A 16101-nucleotide genomic window follows, 5' to 3' on the forward strand; every position below is an offset into this window, starting at 1 on the left:
CAAAAAAATAGTGAACATGCATATGTAATACCCCAAGTAGTCGGTTAGTCTAAAAATATGTGTGCACTCTTGTATGAACTCATTATTTTTACGAAAGTCTTTCCCTTTTCAAAATTCGTCGTTGGTTTAGAAAGCTAATATTACTATAATATGTTAAAACAAAGCCCACGGAAGGCTCAAAACATTCTTGCACCAAAAATCGCAAAAAATATATATACATGCGGAATACAAGAATAAATATGTACAAAACAGGAGGTAAGCCTAAGACTCGTCATCGTCTCCATGCCTCTAAGCCTCGCCGGTCCATCCACTCCACTCCCCGTGGTATGAGGGCCCCCAGCCAGAATCACCCCAAAAATGAGGCTGTGACTGCAACTCAGGGCTAGGCTCTCGGGCCACCGACACGGAACGTCGCCTACGCTCCGGCTCGGACCTCTCCCCGGAAGAACTCACCCTCGCGTCAGAACGGCGATTCCGTAGGGGCGAGTGTCGTGCCCTCTCCCTCTCACGACCGTGTCCCCCACCAGAGGGACCCGCGTCGTCAGCCCCGGCACGTCCAGCACCAGTCTACAAGAAAAGACAAAAAAGAGAGTGAGTAAAAGAAAGCCAAACAAAAGGTACAGATCAAAAGAAAAAAAGAGAGGGCACATTACCCGAGTAGAGTTGGGGCTCCTGCAAGAAAGTGCAGATCGGGCTCGAACCAACGCGGACTTCAACCGGTTGATCACCCCCACCATCGCGTTGGCCGTACGGGCCGGAACCTGAAACAGGAATGTTAGTAACAAAAAAGAGAGAAAGAAAAATATAAGAAGAGTGCACAAGTAAAAGGTGCATACCGCCTGTACTCCCTCAGGGAGCGGAGCATGGAAAACCCGGTCTTCCGGGAAAGTCTCCACAATCTCGGACCCACTCTCTCCGGTATACGAGATCCGAGCATCGGGAAGCACCCATCCCCCCAATGAAGGATCAGGACACTCCTGCACAAAACACAGTAGACATAAATACATGGGCACGAGCATGGAAACACTATAATCAATACGAAAAGAGAGGACAACTTACAGCGCCAGGCTCCGGGAGACGAAGAGAATCCTGGATAAACTGGTAATAGCTAGCTCCCTCTATCACCAACTCCGTCGCCGGCACGCCAGTCCTCGAGTGGAACCTCCACGACTCGCCTATCGAGCGAGTAGACAGCATAGTCGCAGGCGGAGGCCTAGGCACCGAAAAAGCCCCGACCGTCTGCATACGTACCCGCTCTCCCAGGTACCAGACAGGGTCCCGGCGGCCAACGAACAAGACCCGCATCTAGCTCAGGGCATAACTATCCCTGACCGAAGCATGAGTACCCCTAAAAGAGAGCCATGGGGTCCAAACTACCTGTTTTTGTACAAACACGGTCAGATCTCGCACATAGAAAAAAAAAGAGTAACGAAATACGAGATAGAGGATAAGATTTTGTACATGCTCAGGGTTCCCGTCCCGGATAAGATCCCACACGGTATCAGGCGGTGGACGCACTGTCAGCTTCTTCTTCCAACCCCAACGGCGGCCGGCGGGGAACTCCAAAGGCCTCTGCCCCTTTCGGGGAGCCAGCCAAGGTAAGTCCTCAAAGGCCCACAGCTGCAAAAAGAAAGGACAATAAAACATCAAAAAATAAGGCCCGGTAAAAGCTAGAAAACAAAAGAAAGTCTAGGCACAAACCTCGATCAAACGTGGCACTCCCGCTAATGTAACCACAAAGTGACGTCTACTCGGGTCCGAGTCGCGCACCGCCAAACTCATCTGGCCGACGAGCGTCGCATAGCCCAAATCGCCCCAGCGATAGTCACCCAGTGTAGACACGTCCTCCACCAGGCCTATCCACCTCGGGTCAAGGTGTCAGTCGGACCCGATAGAAAAGTGGAAGTAATAAAATGGAGGTAGAACAGCCGAGCCTGTCTCGAAGGCGACTCCTCTACCCCATGCTCTAAGGCCCACATCAGGTCAGCGAAAGGTATCCCACGAGGCTGGTACGAAGGCAATCTCCTACCCATCCACGAGCCCAGGATCCTGGTACCCTCAACAACAGTCGGGGATGGGCCATCCGACCTCAGACGAAGGGGTTCCCTGTAAAGGTCAAGCCCGTCAAAGCCTTGTAATCCTCGGGAGTGATCGTCCTCTCGCCCCAAGGAAAATGGAAGGTGTTGGTGGTATCCCACCACCACCTCATGAACGACCGCAGAAAGGACAGGGAGATGTTAAGCCGTAGTATCTCCCAGAAGGTCTCGACCACCGGAAACAGTGAGCTCGCCCTCACCAAAGCCTGGGCGTCCGAGCTCAGGAAGCTAAAAACGGTCTCACTCGTCGCTGCGCCATAGCCGCGAACCGTAGTCTCTCTCCTCGCGTGAAGGCGAGAAGTCACGTGGTGCTCTAGGTCGTAGTGCAGATCACGACCGTCGTAGAGCTCAGGGCCCTCCCATAGGGGACCCGCGCCAGTAGACTGACGCGTCATGCCACACTCCTCGTGGCCACCAGGAGGAGGTGACGACTCGTCAGGCATGCTGATCAATAATACAATAAGGCATTATACCTTTAACAAAACTGGCACTCACACCAATCATTAAGGGAGTGCATTTCGCTCATAAAATGGAGTCATACAATTTTGTTCCCTAAAACATGATACTAAGTTCATATCGAGCAAAAACTTCCTTAAGTGAAATTTTTTTAATTAACTCCAACAAAATGAAAATTCTTCCATAATTTGTCATTCATGAATTGTGAGGAACGCAAGCAATATACCAAGAACACCTACATTGTAAGAAAACCCTAGAGTCGTAGGTATGCTTGGGGGCTAGCATGAAAATGCCCAAATTCAACAAGAATCAACATACTTGCGAAAATTAACATGCACAAACTAATTAACATGTTATGAGGAACATTTCCAACTATCTAACTAAAGGGAAGGGGCACAAAATAAAAAACCCCCAAATCAATTTCATGCATAAAAATACTTGACAAAAATATTGAAATTGACAAAAATAGCTCAAAATTACTGAAGATTACTTACATTGGGAAGATTAGGAAGTGATTTGGAGTAGAATTCGTAAAGAAAAGTGAAGAAACGAGCAAGAAATCAGTTGAAAGAGATGAGGAGCTTGAGCGAAAATGGTGGAAATGGGAAAGGAAGGAGACGGTGCGCGAATTTAAAGTCCCGTCTCCCCTTCGCATTTTCAACGCCCAACTCTAGGCGTTAGAAATTCTCGCGCCCAGAGCTGGGCGCTGAAAATGCTTCCCAGACAGCGAATATTCGCTGTCGGGCACGCGTACTCCCCTATTTTGTGTAAATTATCTGATATCTTGATATTTCTTTCCCAAGAATGGTATTTTGCGATATCGTTAAAAATATACACAGTGTGGACCCACTCATAGGACACACCTGATCAGGAAATATTACGACCCACCAACAGGTTGTAATCACAAAAGCCCTTCTACATAGGCAAAATAAGAAATTCAAAATGGGCTCGCCCACCCTCAGCGGGCGGGGTCTGCTTCACTAGCCGCGCAGGTCCTCAGTTTTCGAAAAAATAAAGTCTTCAAATTTAAAATAGGCTCGCCATCTTCAGCCGGCGGGGTCTACGTCACAAACCACGTAGGTCCTTATTTTCAAAAAACACAAACAAATTTCAAAATAGATTCGTCCACTTCTATCGGACGGGGTGTCCACCCTTAGCGGACAGGTTCGCCATCTTTAGCCGGCTGGGTCTACGTCACAAACCACGTAGGTCCTTATTTTCAAAAAAGCAAACAAACTTCAAAACAGATTCGTCCACTTCTATCGGACGGGGTGTCCACCCTTAGCGGACAGGCTCGCCATCTTTAGCCGGCGGGGTCTGCATCACTAACCGTGCAGGTCCTTAGTCGCTGCAGCGATAACTTTTTCTGGTTTTCCCTTTTCCAAAAATTAAAAGGATTGGTTTTCCGTTTTTTCCAAAGAAGAGCGATGTGCTGGATTTTCCTTCGTTTTACGTCCCATAAAACAAGGGGGTTTTCTCGTTTAGCTAGCCCTGAAAATGAGGATCTTTAAAAACATTTTTACCTCGTGGTTGGGCTTGGCCAGGCCCAATTACACTTTATAGCTTTGATTTAGAAAACATCTGGAGCTACTCCCAATGACAAAGTGAGGGAGTTTCTACGCACCTTTAGATCCTTCATATGACAAAGTGAAGAAGTATCTATGCTATCAGTTGACAAATCCCAATGACACGTGAGGGATATGTCGACACTTCAAGTGATGACCCTTAAGTCAAATGTTATCACTCGGGGGCTCGTGAGACCCTCGCAAAACAGGTCACATACACCATGGCTTGTGTGACGCACTCCGTCTAATACTTTGACCATCGTCTTATTACCAAGACTCAGTCAAAGTGGGGGCTAACTGTAGACACCTACTTTTGTCCCCATTCCCGAAAGGGAAAGGTTCGATGATGAAAGCATAAATCTCCACTTGAAAACGCATCTCCTATAAAATAAACGAATCTCAATTCCCCTTTTCATTTCACCCGAAACCTGATATTTATAGAAAACTGCTATTTATGGAAACCTGCTAAAAATAGTAACTGCCGTAATGGGCAGCTGTTAAAAATGGCAAGTCATAAAAGATAGAAACCTGTCAGAATTAGGCGTTACACTCCAACATAAATCCTAAATGAGATAGAAAACTGCGAGAATCCTATTCCTAATATGATTCGGAAATAAGAGTTACGTATTAATTAAAATCCTAACGAGCCTAGAGTTCGTAACGGGCCCAGACGCATTCCGTCATGAAATTGATACGCGCTAAAAGACTCGATTAAGTCTCAAACACTACGGATTTCAGGAATCCGAATCTGACTAAGAAAACAGCCCAGACCCTATTTTCAACGCCTGGCTCTAGGTGCCGAAATCTTCGGCGCCCAGGCCTGGGCGCTGAAAATACCTGGGTACGTGTTTTTTCTTAATTCTTTGTGGATTAGAACTATGCAATTCTATCTTTCCACGAACTCTTCCCTATAAATACAGCCCCAAATTCGACGTGAAAAGGACACACACAACACATAATTATATTCTAAGTATTGACTCCAACCCTTACCCTAAGCCTCACGCTGCGAAACTGTTCACGCGTTCTGTCGCAATCGATCCATAAATCGAACAGAACGTATCCTGTCCCATAATTGAGATTCTTTAAATAAAAAGGAGAACTAGCAAAGTCAAAGTGGTTAGTTTTCTGAGAACCGTGACGCACCTCTCAAGTGTGCGTCGTAATGTGCCCCTTCTCGATGATTTAATTGCTTTCCTCGCCCTTTTTATGAACTGTTAAACTAACTAAATCTGATTGTTCTATCACGCCTAACAAATATAATATTTTCGGGAAATTGGGTTATCATGCTAGGTCCCTTAATACTATTTAAATCGGATAATCACGATCGATCTAGTATTATATGTTTCATATTGCTAAAATCAGCTCAGATTAGTTTAATAGTTAACGCATGTCCCTTCAATTATTTATGCTGAGCTAGTAAGGATATCCTGCCTCTGGAGTTATCGACGAGCGAAGTACTCCTCTCGGTAGTTATAGTTCCCCGAACCCTCAATCTCTACCTTGCGGGTGTATGTTGAGAGATCCCCACACTAGGGATCACAAGGGAACCTACGGCCGTCGTGGTCATACATAATTGCACTCCCTTTATGTCACGATAACCGGGTTTTGTCAGTTTTTCTCATTGTTGATAAAAACTGAATGGCGACTCCTATATTACTAGTCAATTGGGTGTAAACTCACAGAAAATCCAATTACACTTGATTGAATAAAAAGAATCGTCACACCCACGAGGGACGAGGTCACGCATTAGCCTCGCGCTTTTTCGACCCCCTCACAGGGTTGGGCATCTTTATTGCGGGGCATAGGTTGGATGGGTAGTTGTGCCCCTCCTAGTTTCGTTTTAGGCCTTGAGGACATAGCCTAATTCGAGCTTGGGGGGAGATTCTATTGTTGCTACTTTGATCTCCGTGTGATGGATTGCTTGATTTTGTGAATATTTTGGATTTCTTGATTAGTTTCATTGATTTTGTGAATATTTTCTTTATTTTCATTTTCTTTTTCATTTCTTTTCGGTTTCCTTATTTTCTTTCTCTTTTTTCTTTCTTCCTTTTCTCTTTTCGGTCTTTGTCAAGGCAAGCTTTTCTATATTTTTAGGCATTATTCTTGATTTGGGCAAATAAAATTGGAACTTGTAGGCTAGAATGCTTTTATTCCTAATTGGTAGATGGTTGCACGATTTTCAATGTCTTGGGTCGAATCTAGGATTTAGGTGTAGCATGCATCTTGAACTTTGGGTAGCATGCATCTTGAACCCTTGGCTTGTGGTAAGATGGTGTCGATCTCTCTAGTGATTTGAAACCGAAGAGAGTGGTATTTGTTCCCTTGTGAGGTTCATGTTCAAATTAGCCCAAACACATATTCATATATTTTTGAGTGGCATGGATCCTTGGCATTGACTTTCTTACTTCCCGAATTCGATTATTTCCTTCCCGAGACCGCGACCGAACTACTTTAGGGGACGATAGAGACATTTCTTTCGGTGACTATTTTTCTTTTTTAGTTTACTTTATTTTCTGTTTTTCATATATTTTTGTCTGCATATCCCCCTTGCTAGCAATTTGAGCCTTGACCCTTCATTTCTTATGAGCACATTACAAGCCTAATAGCCTTTGTTTTGTTTTCACCCTTAGAAGTGATAGTGAAGCTTAGAGTTATGATGCTTGTTGGTTTTGATTGATTATGCAAAGTTGAGGAATGAATGTTGTTTGGTGTGAATGGAAAAGTTTAGGAATTATGTTGTATATAGTGAATAAATAAGCAAAAGCAAAATGAGCAAGTAAAGTTTTGAAAAAGCCAAAAAAAAGAGAAAAACAAGGCAAGAGAAAAGTTTAATTTGAAACGCAAAAAAAGAAAATCAAAGCAAGAAAAAGAACAAAAAAAGGTTTTAGTTTAGTGTAGTTGTTGAATAAGCTTGGGGGTACCCCAAATAAGTGGTACGAGTTTGTTTTTGGTTCGATGTGCTTGAGTTGAGTTCTATCATTGCGCTTCACTTTAGGTATGAGCACCAAATTACCAAATTTATTCCACACCTTACCCCTAGCCTACGTTACACCCTAAAAAGTCCTCTTGACCCTTTAGAGTTGAGTCATTGCCGGTGGAGGGAGGATTTGGTCAAGTTTAGGGAATGGGATTGTCATGCTAAGATGTCGGGTAGCCTAATCTTGTTTTTCCGGCGCCTTCGCGGTGTCTCGAGACGCTATTCTCAAGGGTGGATAGGATCTAGAGATTTGACGTGGTATGCTCGGTTGAAGGGGAATTGATAAGTGCTTGCCCTTAGTTCACTTTGCTTGGCATTTGAATCTTTCACTCGATCTAGGACATTAGTTAGCGTGCATTCGTCTATTTAGTTAGTAATATTAGGATTCTTTAGTGCTCGTTCCATAATAAAGGCCCTTATCTTGAGTTTTGTAGTTTCATTTTCTATTTTTCTTTTCTTTTCCTCTTATATTTTCTTTTCCTATCTTTTTCATTTTTAGATCTTGCCTTGATTCAAATTTTTGGAAGATTTATGGGTGTTTCTCTTTGGAAACCCTTCCGAGATCTCACTCGCCCTCATGAGCGATTGTGGGGTTCAAAGAGCTTGTTGCATGCGCTTAAATGCAACCGTGATTCCTACGAAAGTGAGTTAGTGTGCATTCTTGTAGTTCTTATTTTCGTAATTTTGTTTTTTAATAATTAAGCTCATTCTCCTCCCCGTTTCTCATTCTAGCTTTGCTTGAGGACAAGCAAAGGGTTAGCTTGGGGGCGTTTAATGAGCGACATTTATGTCGCTCTTAGCTTAGGATTTTAGTTCATTTTATTAGCATTTTATTATTATTTTTTGTTAGTTTTATCGTTTTTAGTTCGTTTTGTTGCATTTTTGCATTTATCGTTACATTTTCTCGTCTTGCGCATATTTTAGTCGTTTTTGCTCTAAATATGCCTTTTGTGCGCATTCTCGTTGCGTAAGGTTCGTCTTGAGTATTAACGTGTTAATAACGTGTCATTATGCTTGTCGACGAGTTATATGTTTTACGATTTGTAAAATTGTTAAACGAATTAATATTTTGATTTTCGATTATTAATAAATGCTCTACGATTTTCATTGATTTTGCTAGGTGAAACAATCTACTTAGACTGCCTACCAAGTGCACGAATGACAGCCCGCCTTTCAGCACTGTCACAAGCAGTGCAGCAAGAGCACAGACCAGGCAGTATAGCAGTCAAATGCACGAACTGAACAGCCATAGCTGTGCACTCACAACAATGCACGAGCTGCCACTGCAGCAGCCTTATGCTCCCCTTGAGTGCCATGATCCTTACCTTGCAGCAAGTACGGCACAGCAATACTCACAACAGCCATGTAGCAAGCATCACTGCAGCATGCTATCACAGCACAGCCACGAGCTAACACAGCCAGCACACAAGCTAAACAGCAGCTATGCACACAGCTCTTCCCTTGGTTGTTGATTGTTTAATCCTTGCTGTTGCTCACCAAATTCCTCGAGCTTTTAAATGCCTTTACAACAGCAACTAAGGAGGGTTATCAAGGCAAGAACAGCAGCTACAGCTCAAGCAGAATATCGCAGCAGACCAGCACAGCAGAACGACACGCAAAATAGCGCAGAACAGCTCTGCAGTTCTGTTCGGTCGCACATGAATTGTTGTGCGATCGAGCAAGGATGTGCGAGCAAACATGAGCTGTTGTGCGAGCGAGTGTCAAGACAGAATGGCCTGAATTTGGTGTGCGACCGAATGTGCTTCTTTGTTCGACCGCACATATTTTGTGCGACCAAACATACCCCTTGTGCGACTAAACACGGCTGCGGGGCTGCTACTATAAAAATGTAAATCGCAGCATTTGTAATTATAGTTAGTTTTACGTAATTCACTTCTAATTTTAAGATTTTAGGCTTAGCTTATAATTCTCTCTCTAGAATTAGTTTAGGGCTTAGATTAGTGATTAGGATTAGGATTCATTGCTTCAAATTCTTCAATTCTTAGTGAATTCAATCATTATTTTCAGATTTCTTTTTCTTTTTGCTTTGAGTTTTGTTCTTCATTTGTTCTTCAAAATTTGATGCAATTTCTTCATTTCAAGGTATAATTCTAATTCCTCTTTTGATTTTGTTCTTCAATTCTTTAATTGCTTAGTTAATTTTGTTCTTGCTTAGATTTAATGCTTAAATTCTAGAATTAGTTTGACATTTTGAATTTGCTTGATTTTTCCCCAATTTTTGTGGTTTGAATTTTTTGAATTTTATTGTTTCAAATAGCTTCATTGTTGCAATTAGATTCATGATTAGGATTGATGTTAGTTTAATGTTGATGTTAATCATGCTAATTGAGTAGTTTAGTCTAGAGGTTAGGGATGAAGCTTTGGGATTGAATTTGGAGAAGTTTTGGGGAAATTTATGATTGATGTTGTGATTAAATGTGATTTAGTGATAGGATTTCCATGACTAATTGAGTAGTAGTCGCGAATGCTATTCGATTGGATTAGATTGGAATGTATGATTAGGTTTGGCAAGACATTGTGAGCCTAATTTGTGCAAGTGAATGATAGTTCCTATTATATGCTAGTTAGTTTAATCTAGAATTAGGCGAAAGCTCTTCCGTGGGTTAGACGCTTAGCGTTCCCTATCCGAGAGGTGGCGGGTTCGTCATTAGTTTTCATTCCCCTATTTGCTATGTCGTTGCATATTCATGAATGTCTTGACCTTGTGCTTCCTTTGATTCGATTTCCATAGCCGATTCCCGAAATCTCTAGAACTTCTTTATTTGTTTGCTTTTCTAGCTTTACTTAGTTTAATTCAAAAACTCGAATTCCTTCCGAACTAGCTTGTGAACGCATAGATTGAATAGTCAAACATATCCATTCCTATGGGACGATCCCTATGCTTGCCGCTATAGTCAATATAGCCGATAGTTAAGGTGTTTTATAAATTTTGTTTGATTAGATTGTTTTCTATTCAACGACGGAAAATACACCTATCACATATAAACCTAAATGATTTGAATCCCTCATCATAACCAAAAAGGCCTGGAAAAGAAGTAAAGAATACAGATGATATAATTGCACCAGATAACCATGATTATGATTGTGTGTGTGTTGGGGGGGGGGGCTAAATGAGTTGGGAGTCTATAATGAATCAGCCTAACAACCCTAAGTTGATGACTTATGAGAGCGCAAAGGGAAAATCAGGAAAGATGATGCAAGACAGTTAGATGGAATATGAGCAGGCAGCAAGTGTCAGGAACTCTGGATTTGTTAGGAAGTGGTTCAGTAATCAGTAGCGTAGCAATAAAAGGGGAGGGTAGGTGCATGTATGCGGTATGAAAAAAGTGTGTTGTAATTCTTTACTCGGACGAGAAGTGAGCCTCTCCAATGCTCATCAATTCCTAACCCTCTATTTACAGTTTCTATCTACTTCTTGCTCTACTTTCTTCTATCTTATTTCGTCTATTCTTTCTCTATTTATTCCACTAAATTACACGCATTCTTCTTTGAGTGACCCAAAATCATTACAGAGTCAGGCTTGGCCCTGAGGCCTGATCATATACTGGAGGTGCAGGTTGGGGAAGGCCCAACATAGTCAAATCACAGCTTTTAAGGTGACTATTTTTTTAAAAATCCTATGAAGTTTGAATTCACGCCATCAACAACGACTCCTCACCTTGTCTCTATTCAACAACAAAACTTCCAATTCCCGTCGAAATTGAAGGGCCTCTAGTTGTCTTGCATTAAATGCACCTATTTTCCTAGATTCTTTTGCAATAAGACAATTTGGTTACATGTGACACATCTCTTTCACCCAGGCAACACCAAACAGTAAATAAATATCTAATTTCAATACATAATGAACTACATCGTTTAACAACAAGCCAAAGTGCATAGATTAGAACACCAGGGAACATTACATAGTTGGGATGATAGAGCTGAGGTAACATGCTTCTTTGTTAAATAGGTTACAGACTTATAGGACAAGATATAAAGCGTGTATAGTGTGTATCTCATGAAAATATTTACTCACTCTCAAAGCAGGATTAACATCAGGGTGAAAGACAGACAGAGCACTCATTGCACTGACAAGAACACCCATTGGGTGTGCATCATGAGGCATTGCCTGTATGATATCCTACAAACAAAAACATAAAATTTCTTTCAGAATATAATCCATATCTTTCATCAACTCATAATATTATCCTTGTTAGTTGGTTACAATTTCAACAAGATCTAATAAATGGACAGGGTGCAAAGAAATTTTTTTATGTGTAGACTAAGAAGTTCAAAGACCCACCAATGTGCCCTGCGGAAGAGCTGAATGTTGGGACACAGTGAATTCCCAATCGGCCAACTGACTTTTTGAGGGTAGATTTCCATACACTGCAAAATGAAATGAAATATCTTTTAAAACAATTTAACAAGAAAAGCAGAAATAAAGTAATCTAAACAGTACATGAAGAACATGAAAGTCAATGGATCATTTTATTTATAACCACTCCAGCAACCCCATTACTGTATGTTTCATCCTGTTTCGGCTCAAGGTAATTTTTCAAATCAAGTTATAACAATGAATCTCATAGATTGTAAAACCATTATGATTTGAATTCTTTGACTTCGTAATCTAAACATGAACTAGCAACTCCCCTGTGGATGGAAGCTTCTGATCAAGGTATGTACCTGATTTCAGTGGTTTGTTGAAATCAATGATGCCTACTCTAACCCTCACTTCCATTTTCAGAAAACAAGTTGTTTTATAATTAGCAAATTTTCCGACTCAGCCAACAACAGAATCAAACAGATCCCTGGTCATTATTGAAGGAAATAATGCCCTTGGTCCAAGTATGCATATAATAAGTCTTATAAATGCGGTTCAGTATTAATCAACAAGTTAATAAATTCAGTGAGATCAAGTGAGCTGAATGCCTAGCTAGAGGCCGCTTCAGTTCAAGTGGAATTAATTATATTAATCCACAGCTTACTCTTGACTGAACCCGTAGGGTCACACAAATAGTACGTAAACCGATCAAGTATTTAATGGCATTAAATACTCCATCTATGGATATTCGGAATCGACGGATCTTGGTTCCAGTGGGAGCTGAGATCGTCAAAGGCAAGAAATGAATACTCCGGAAACGATGATATTGCCGGAAACGGAAATATGGATCGTATCGGAAATATAAATATTATCCAAGTCGTAGATGTTGCCGGAAACGGAAACATGATACGTATCGGAAAATATTAACGGAAATGGAAATATTGCCGGAATCAGAAATATTGCCGGAAACGGAAATATTGTCAGAATCGGAAATATTATCGGAATCGGAAAATAATTCCGGAAACGGAAATATTAAATATTTGTTCGAAACAGAAATTAATTCCGGAATCGAAAATATTAAATATTGTTCGTATCGGAAATAAATTCCGGAATCGGGAATTTAATCGGAAGCTTATCGTACGAATTAGCATCGGACGAGGCCTGCCAGACGAAGGCCCAGCATGAGGCCGGGCCATCGCCCAGCAAGCCAGCGCGCCACACGAACAGCCAAGGCCATGCCAGGCCCAGCAGGCCGTGGCAGCGCGCGCAGCTGCGAGCATTGTTGCTGCTCGTGTGGGCTTGTAGCTCGTGTGGGCCGAGCGGCCGTGTGGGCTGTGCGCGGGCATGGCCTGCACGCTTGCGGGTCAAGCTCGTGTAGAGTTTGTGTTCACATACGAAACCTAAAGAGTATAGGATTTGTTTAATGATTAAATTCCTAATCCTAAAAGATAAATTAATTAAATAAGAGTTCTACTAGGATTCTAATTTAATTAATTCGTATCCTAGTAGGATTCGATTACTTATTCCATGGCCTATAAATATGAGTTAAGGGCTCATAATTTAGAGAGACAATTCAAGTATTCAAAGTGATTTTTGAGAGCAAAAATTCAGTCACATCATTGCCTACAATAGCCGAAAATTCTAAGTACCTTAAGGGCGATTCTAGTTGGTCAAGCTTAAGGCGGATCCGGACGTGTTGTGGACTATCTACGGAGGGACGACACTTGGAGTCCTAAAGACTTGTTCTTGTTCGGTTCGGGCGCAGCTAGGGAGGGCACGCTACAAAGTGTATGCATCTGAATTATGCTAAATGATTATGTGTAAATAACATGTTTCCTGGCTTTATGGTTTTTCCGCATGATTTATGTTTATTCATATGTATCATAACCTAACAGTGGTATCACGAGCCTCTTATTATTTTCATAATCTAAATTGCATGAACATGGTTAAATTTTACAAATTTGCAAAGAATTAAAGGGGTGATTAATTTTCGTAATTAATTGCAAATTGCGTTTATTTAATTATATGTACGCAGTTTTTCGGCAGTTTCTTCGTTACTCATCCAAATCAAGTGATTTATGTGTCAATTCCGCATGTAAATGGCATTCTAAAATTTTGACAAAAATAGTATTTTCCGGCCGAACCCAGAATTCCCAAATTCGAAGCCTAAGTATGACTTTTCGGAGGTTTTAGTTTTTCGAACGCAAAAGTTTGTAAAGTTAAGATGTTAAATTAAGTATTTGCGATTCTTGTTGATAAATCTTGAGTTTTTGATTGATCTTCTGTATATGTTTAACAATTATGAATGCCTAGACTTGTTAATTATACAACCTAATTTGTAATTATGATTAATTTGTTGAAATTCGAATATTTTAGAATGGATTTGTTTTTCATAATTAATTAATAATTTAATTAGGTATCCATGATTAAAATCCACCATAAAAATTGATAATTTATGTTAAATTTTTAATTTTTATGACCTAGATTTGAATCCATGTTAATCGGAAATTAATTGATTAATAAATTTTCGATTTTCGCCCTAAAATTATGAAATTAATATGTTTAATTAATTTGTCATTAATTTTAAATTAAAAATTTTAAATTTTTATCAAAACGCTCATGAATGTTGCACGCACAAAGCAATGGAAGCTACGTGTTACCCTTAAGGGGTGTTGTATAGTGCGGGCACGAGACGACGAGCAAGGGAGCTCGTCGCCCGTGCGGTACGAATGCAGCGAGCAACGAGTGTGGCATGCACAAGGCTATGCGCCTAAGGGGTGTGTGCTACACGTGTGGGCGATGGGGCAACGGGCGAGCAAGTGCAGCAAGCAAGGCAAGCACGCGTGGGCAGCGATGGATGATGCGCCACACATGCGCGGCCTCGCTCAGCAGCACGCCAAGGAAGTAGCCAAGGCAGCGACAAGCGCAGCACAACGTGCACGCGGGCAGTGTTGGCTGGCCTGTCCAGCGAGCGTTGCCCAGCAGCGCGCCAAGGCGTTGGGCGAGTGGGCTGCGCGCAAGCGTGGCTCGCTGGGCCTGACGCATTGGTGCGTTGTTGCTTGGGCTTTGCGTGTACGATCAATCAAGTGACAAGGGGTTTGTTGCTTGTTGGACTTGACGAGGTATGGGCGCAAGCCCATGGCCTTGTCTTGACCCGATTGGTTCGTTTTAAATTTTAATTTGAATTTTTCAGTTCGGAAATAATTTTTCAGTTTTTGTATTCACTACCATTTTACAGTTTTCTCATTTTAAAATTGAGATATCTCTTTCGTTTCTTAATCATTTTAAGTGATTCAAAGCTCATTCTTCTCATTTATATGTAAGGATTCCATAGGGATCTTACCTTTTAACATTTCGTAAAAGTTTAAACAAATTAAATATTATTTTTAAAAGTTTAAAATATTTATGAATTATCAAACGAATTTTTTTGAAATGACGTTCTCAATGAAATCCCTATAGAAAAAGGAAAATAATGAACTTCGAATCACTTTAAACGATTAAGAAACGAAAGAGATAACTTAATTTTAAAATGAGAAAACTATAAAGTGGTAGTAAATAAAAAAAATCTGAAAGTTTAAGGTAGTAATTTAAAATAAAAATTTCATAAGGTAGTAAATACAAAAGTGGTGTATTTTAAAGGTAGTAAATACCAAAATTTCCTTAATTTTAAAATTAATAATTTAAATTGTTTTCTTGGATTTTAATTTTGATTATTATAATTATTATAAATTTTAATTTATACTAATTATTTTACTAAAATTAAACCTTGAATTAATTTAAATTCGTTTAATTCAACTGAAATAAATTAAATTAATGGATTCGATTATAATTTTATATGAGCTTTAAATTTTAATTAAACTTGTATGTTTCCGGTTAGACTAGAAATACATTTTTATGTTTAAAATTAATAAAGCATATAAAGTTATTGGTTTAAGTGGAGCATTTGTAGTCATAAACTCTTGATTAGGTCTACAAATCCTTTAAGGTTAAACAACTTGATTAGAATTAATAAGGACTGAATAATTGGTAGATTATTGGTGCCCTTAATTAATTGCTGCAAATATTTATGTGATGCATACAATGTGTTTTAACTAACCAATTATGTGGGCCATTCATGATAATGAATGGATGAATGGTATATATTGTATATGTACTGTTTTGCAGGTTATGAAGTGACTAGTATGGCCCAAATAGGATAGAAAATATGGTCCGCGTACCATTAATTTGAATGTAATTGGTCTAAAGCACCAAATTTGTTTTTTTTAATTCAAATATGGTCTGCGTACCATCAAATAGTTGTAATTAGTTTAATTATAGCTTATCCCATTTGAAGAAAATGGCACCTCCCACGGAGATTTTCAAGACGGACTTTGAAGTTGAAGCTTCAAGATGAAGTCGGGCCATACTAGATCACATTTATCTTATGCATGCTTTAAGTTATTTATTGCTTTTAAATATGTCTTAAATATGCATGAGATTGTAGCTTATGCATGAGATTGCTTTTAAATATGTCTTAAATATGCATGATTAAGGATTTTAGTTCACTTAAAATCTAACCAACATAGTAAGAGCCTTAAGTTCCAAACTTAAAAAAATTGAGTTAAAAGGTGCCATGCCAAAATAACACTTACTTGGATATCCTTTTTTCATCGATCTTAGTAATAGTTTTCCGCCATAGCGAGG

General features: G+C 40.2%; 1 pseudogene; it reads right to left on the bottom strand.

Annotated features, from left to right (window-relative positions):
* The window catches only part of LOC110795861 (citrate synthase, glyoxysomal-like), a 93072-nt pseudogene that overhangs the window by 32798 nt on the left and 44173 nt on the right, over positions 1 to 16101 (bottom strand).

This window comes from Spinacia oleracea, chromosome 5 (assembly GCF_020520425.1).
Source record: "Spinacia oleracea cultivar Varoflay chromosome 5, BTI_SOV_V1, whole genome shotgun sequence".
In the NCBI taxonomy this organism is placed as follows: domain Eukaryota; kingdom Viridiplantae; phylum Streptophyta; class Magnoliopsida; order Caryophyllales; family Amaranthaceae; genus Spinacia; species Spinacia oleracea.